This window comes from Rutidosis leptorrhynchoides, chromosome 3 (genome assembly GCF_046630445.1).
Source record: "Rutidosis leptorrhynchoides isolate AG116_Rl617_1_P2 chromosome 3, CSIRO_AGI_Rlap_v1, whole genome shotgun sequence".
NCBI lineage: Eukaryota > Viridiplantae > Streptophyta > Magnoliopsida > Asterales > Asteraceae > Rutidosis > Rutidosis leptorrhynchoides.
The window spans coordinates 168784323-168790821 of NC_092335.1; positions in this window are offsets into that span (position 1 = coordinate 168784323).

Sequence of the window (6499 nt, forward strand, 5' to 3'; positions counted from 1 at the left end):
TTTTGAAAATTAAATCTAGTTTTTACCCTAGATAAGTTTTCCGGAATAACCCTTTACCGGTGTTTGCAAAATATTTTTGTGGGTTTGGTGGGTTTCAGATTTGAAAATTTTAGCTCAAAACTTGCGGTTTTGTGTCACCCACTTGCTAACCTTGTATTTGGAAAGCAACACGTCCAGTTTACTTGTCCCGTATATTACCTTTCGGCAAACTACCGTCCGGTTGTAAAGGAAAGCGTTGAACAAGCAACTGTTAAGGCAATGTCTCGTGACATGCTTTTGATTATGGTCTATAACGTGTCGGACGCAATTACTATCCTTGGTAGGAGCAATAGTAAAGCTCACCCTTATAATTTTTCAGTCTGGCACAAGGTCATGTCTTTGACCATGCTATGCAACCACCGTTCTTACGGTTGACACCCGATTTGATTCAGGTGACCTAATGAATTCCAGGTGAATTCCTAGGATTTTACGTTCAATGGTAATGAACGCATTGAAAATAGGGTTTTCAGAAAACAAATCGGTTTGTAATTTTGATCAAAATATTTTCTCGTTTAAGCTCGAGTTTAGATATCATTGAATTCCATGAGTTTGAATTCTCAATCTTTAAGGTCAATCTCAAGGATTGAGTAATATCAGTCTTAAAAGCTGATTTTTAATCTTTAAGGAGATTATCCTTTCTAGGGATCTGATTCATTAGTCTTATCCAGCTAATTTGCATGGTGCCCCCCATTGTACGAGATAAATCCTTCTCATGGTTAGGATAAATCTGACCACTTGGCGACCCTGTTTAATGCTGAGGTCCGTGGATTTCCTGCTGATTTTAGTGATGACTTTACTAGATTTTTCGTCAACCTACAGCTGGTCTGGACGACAACTTCATGACCTAAATCAAGAAGCGCGTTTCTTTTTCGGAAGACTTTACTTCCTTTTAATGATGGAATTGATTCATCGTGTAGATCCATCTCTTCTTTTCTTTCATTGGGTAAAACAGTTTAGTTTAGTCCAAAGCAAAAGTATTTTCAGTTATTTGTTACAAATATATGTGGCATATGTTTAAAATAACTTGGTAAATTTTCCCACACTTGGCTTTTTATTTTTCTTTTTATCGTCCTCTATTCCATTTTAAATGAATTTTAACATTTTAGTTTGTTTCTCAATTTATGTCCTTTCCGAGGTAACAATAATTTCGGTGTTAAAACCTAGTTTTATCGTTCATAAATATGTATAAACATGATTTGAATTCATTTAATTGAAAAATTTTACTAGAATTGGGTAGTCAGTATATAAGACTAGGGCTGTTCTTTTTTATCAGAGAGCACTAGATTCTAATACAACTACTGCTTTACTAGTATTTTTAATGGTAACCAAGTGTATAAAGTAAAAATTTTTAAAATCCGAAAGAATTTAACCCCTTCCCACACTTAAGATCTTGCAATGCCCTCATTTGCAAGAAATCAGTAACAATTTAAATTATTGAGGGTGATTTGTGTGAAAATGATTAAATTTTTACCAAAGTTTCCAAATATATTGGCGTTTGTTTGCTGAATGATAAATGGTGCACATCATTTGTTCATTCCGTCTTGTTGTTATTTCACATATATTTTGCATCTTGTCGTCAAAATTAGTTGCTTTTGCTGAACTTAATGCCAGTCTTTGAAAATGCGTTGTTTTACCCTGTTGTGTACATAAGATAAACTGCAAACATATATACATATTTTTGAAGTTTGGTTTATTACCCCACATTCAAAAATTATTAAAATCTAAGAATAAAAGTTAGATAATTATAAAAATGATTACAATATTAACAAAAATATTAAATGTATCAATAATTACAAATTACAAAATAATAAAAAATAATAAGTAAACTAAGGATGATATTGGTACCAATAGGGGTTCCACGCATAACCATAAGTGCTATAGAATGCTTCGGCAGGGTCATACGTAGGATATGGTGGCTGCATCTCTATCGACCAAGGAGGGAAGACGGGTTTCGGTGTAGGAATATAGTTTCTACCTATATGTTGACAATGCACTATGATCTGGTTCTGATGAACTTGCCAATCTTCAAATGCTCTCTGTCTAGCATTTTCGTATTCCTGAGAAGCTATAAACCTATGCATTTCTTGCATCTCATTCCCCCCTCCTACATTACCTTGTTCCTGGTTTCTCTCTACCTGTGGATGTCTACCATTGTATCGTACTGCGGCGTTATTTCGCCGCTTCAAAACTTTCGCACCATGGTATACATTTAAACCTATAGTGTCGCGGGATTCCGGCTCTTCTACTAATAATCCCCCCCGACTTATATCCACACCGAGATATTCACCAATCAAAGTAATAAAAATACCACCTCCTATTATGCTATGTGGACGCATCCCCCGAACCATAGCTGATAAATAATAACCCACACAATATGGTATACTTACAGCGCTCTGTGGGTCTCGAATACACATATGGTAAAACAAATCTTGTTCATTTACTTTTTCTTTGTTCTTACCCCTTTGTGTAATCGAATTAGCTAAAAACCTATGTATTACTCTTAATTCGGCTCTATCTATATCCAAATAAGAGTAGTTTCCCCCTTTGAAACGGTGATGGCTTGTCATTTGACTCCACACACCGTGTGTATCAAAATTCTCATCTATCTTTCTACCGTTTAGTATCAATCCTCTACAATCGGCAGACGCTAATTCCTCAGGCGTATATATACGTAAAGCCTGAGCCATGTCCAGTAAAGACATGTGGCGCATCGAACCGCCTAACAAAAATCTAATAAAAGAACGATCGGTTAAACTAGCTACCCGATCATTCAACTCTATACTACAGAACAGCTCTTCACACCATACTTTATATACAGGTCTGCGTATGGTGAATAAACATATCCAGTCATTAAAAGAAGAATTTCCATACCTCTGTACAAGTAATTCCCTAATTGGCCCGGCCAATTCTACAGCTTCTAAGGGTCCCCATTCTATGACCCTCGGTACCTCAACAACCTTGGAATGAAGAGTATGCAAACCCCGTTGATATTTTGGATAATCTATCCAAAGTCTGTCAAATCTCAGGTTCGGGTGCAACTGTTCCAAGTGCATATCTGAAAAGGTCATGACTGGATGAGGTACATCCTGCTTGTAGTAGTTATCTACCTCCTGTTGTTCCAAGTTCTCAGCAGGAGCATGGCGGGCTTGGGATGAAGATTCACCCCTTTCATTCTGCAAAACACATCAAACACAAATTTTGTGCATCCAAATATGCATTAGTGTCAGCAAAATCATCAATCAAAATAATTACAATGACATTATCAATTTATATCAAACTTAAGCTTATTTTCACATTTTTATCAAATCTACACTTTTTCAAATAAGCATATACGAAAATTTTCGCCAAGTTCATAAGCATTCAACTCAAATAACATGTCAAAATAATCATTACTAGCAATTAAACAAGTCTCAAATGGCATTATCTTTCAAAAATCAAGTTCATGAATTTTAGACTTGAAAAAGTCCACTTTAATTCTCAAAATCATGTTTAGGCTCAAAGTTTGGATCATTTAACTACCTAGACATGTTACACTACTCAATTTAGCAACAATTCATGACAAAAATCGGCCATAACCTGTTTATATCAAAAAGCCCCAAATTGCTCAAGAACACAAACCCTAGATTATTCAAAATTTGAAGTTTAAGGCTTCTAATCATGTTAAACAGCATCAATCTAGGTTATACAAGCATAATACATAAACAATTTAAGTCTAATTACACTAAAAAGCATCAAAATCAAATTGGGAAAAAAATAGCTCAAGAACACCTAATTTCGAATTAATGGTGTTTAGGTGTAGAAATTTACCGTTTTTCTTGAGTAATTCTTAGATATCATCCTTCTCAACATGATTTTAGCAAAAAATTTGGTGATTAACGGTTAAAAATTGAGATTTTTGGGGGTGATTTTCGTTGGTTTTCGGGTGCAGTTTCGAGTGTTTATGCAGTGTGTTTGTGTGTGGGAGCTGATCAGTTCGTGCAGCTCTCTATATTTTTTTTTTCTGTAATTTGGTCCCTCCGCGAGTCGCGGAGATTTAGGCTCCAAACTCCGCGAGTCGCGGAGTTTGCTCTTTTTTTTTTTTTTTTTTTTTTAATGTTTTTGGCATACTTTAAATTAATAAGATTAAAAATAATGATAATAAAAGTTCTCGTCCCTCCCTCGGGTAAAGCAATTTCGGTTCAAAGACCTAGTCTTCAACTTACGACGAATTTTAAAAATCATATTTTTAACTTAATGAGATAAAGTAAATTTTTGTTTTTAAATTCACACAACTTAAATATAAAATTAAAAATTAAAAATTAAAAATTAAAAATTCACACCAAACTTAAAATTTGAAATGCATAAAATTTAAAAATTTATATTTTAAAAATTAAAAATTCACACCAAACTTAATTTAAAAATTCATATTATAAATTCACACCAAACTTATATTAATTTTTCAAATATTTACAATTTTAAATATATTGTTTTTACAAAGTTTACAATATTAATTTAAGATTTAAATATTAATTTTAAAAACATGGTAAAAATAAAATTAAAAATCTTTTTGTCTTTTTATCCCACTTTAATCAATCAAATATTATCAAAAATATTCGCCCCTCTTTTCGGTAAAGTAATTTCGGTTCCAAGACCTAATTTAACTCATGACGAATTTTTGAAATATTTTGGGTTGATTGATTAAAGATATTTATACCTTAAGAATAAACGTTAAATTTCGCAGTGATGTAATAAATTTTTGAAGGATATCAATAATTTCGGTCGCCAAACCTAATTTTATTTAATACCAATTTAATACTTTTTAGCGAACAAATTAGCGTTTATTATCAAAAGGTTAAAAATAAAAATAAAAATAAAAACTGTACAGACATACCTGTGAAATAGATTTCTTAGTTATATGATCTATTATATTCATAAGATAGTCGGTTTAATTGGTTTTCCATGGCTGCATAGGCGTAACCTCGAGCATTCATTGTCTTTTCTTCTAAACATATAAACGGTCCGTCTCTGCATAAAGTAACAAATTCGGTATTTGAATAGGTTTGATTATTTGAACATTTACCTCCATGTGACCATTTTCCGCATTTGTGACATCTTTCTAGGTGTCGTGCTCTTCTTTTCGCTGCGGATTTTGATTTTCCTTTACCAAATTGTAACTTATTATCTTCGCATCTGGATCCTTTTCTAACTCCGTCCATTCTTTCTCTGATTACTGATACTAATTCGCTCTGTAGTATGTCATTATTACGTTTAGTGATCAAAGCGTGTAGCATTAGACCATGGTTTAGTTCACAGGCAGTCTTCATTTTGTGAAAACCTAAAAAAATAAAAATTCAGAATGGGGGGAGAAGACTAGTTCTTTAGGGTCTGCTAGGGAAAGACCATACGTGTTCCATTTTCGAGAACTACACGAAAACAGACAATCTAACTCTAACAGAAATACATATTATCCTTTAAAGACTTGATTCTCCCCACACTTAGTTAGCTGTGGTATCGAAATTGTGATTAACTTCGTTGTCGACTTCCATCGGACCATGTATGTAATGTTTAACTCTGTGACCATTAACTTTAAATTCAATCCCATTTGAATTTATCAATTCTATCGTTCCGTATGGGAAAACTCTTTTGACTATGAATGGTCCAGACCATCTTGATTTCAATTTTCCAGGAAATAGCTTGAATCGTGAATTGAAAAGAAGAACTCTGTCTCCTTCTTTAAATTCTTTTGAACTTCTGATTCTTTTATCATGCCATTTCTTCGTTCTTTCTTTATAGATTAACGAATTTTCGTATGCTTCATGTCTTAATTCTTCTAATTCGTTTAGTTGACTTAATCGTAGACGTCCGGCTTCATGTAAATCAAGATTACATGTCTTCAAAGCCCAAAATGCTTTGTGTTCAATTTCTACTGGAAGATGACATGCTTTTCCATAAACAAGTCTAAAAGGTGTGGTTCCAATTGGAGTTTTGTAGGCTGTTCTAAAAGCCCAGAGTGCATCCTCCAATCTAATGGACCATTCCTTCGGATTTGATCCTACGGTTTTCTCTAGAATACGTTTTAAAGCTCGGTTGGTATTTTCAACTTGTCCACTTGTTTGTGGATGATATGCGGTGGAGATTTTATGAGTTACTCCATATCTTTTAAGAACTTTCTCAAGTTGATTATTACAAAAATGAGTTCCCCGATCACTTATTAAAGCTTTCGGTGTTCCAAACCTTGCAAAAAGACGTTTTAAAAAGTTGACTACAACTCGTGCATCGTTAGTTGGGAGAGCTTGTGCTTCCGCCCATTTAGATACATAATCAATGGCTACGAGTATATATAAATTATTATGAGATTTTGGAAATGGACCCATAAAGTCAATACCCCAAATGTCAAATACTTCACATACTTGGATGACATTTTGTGGCATTTCATCACGTTGACTTATTTTTCCGGCCCTTTGACATGCATCACAGGATT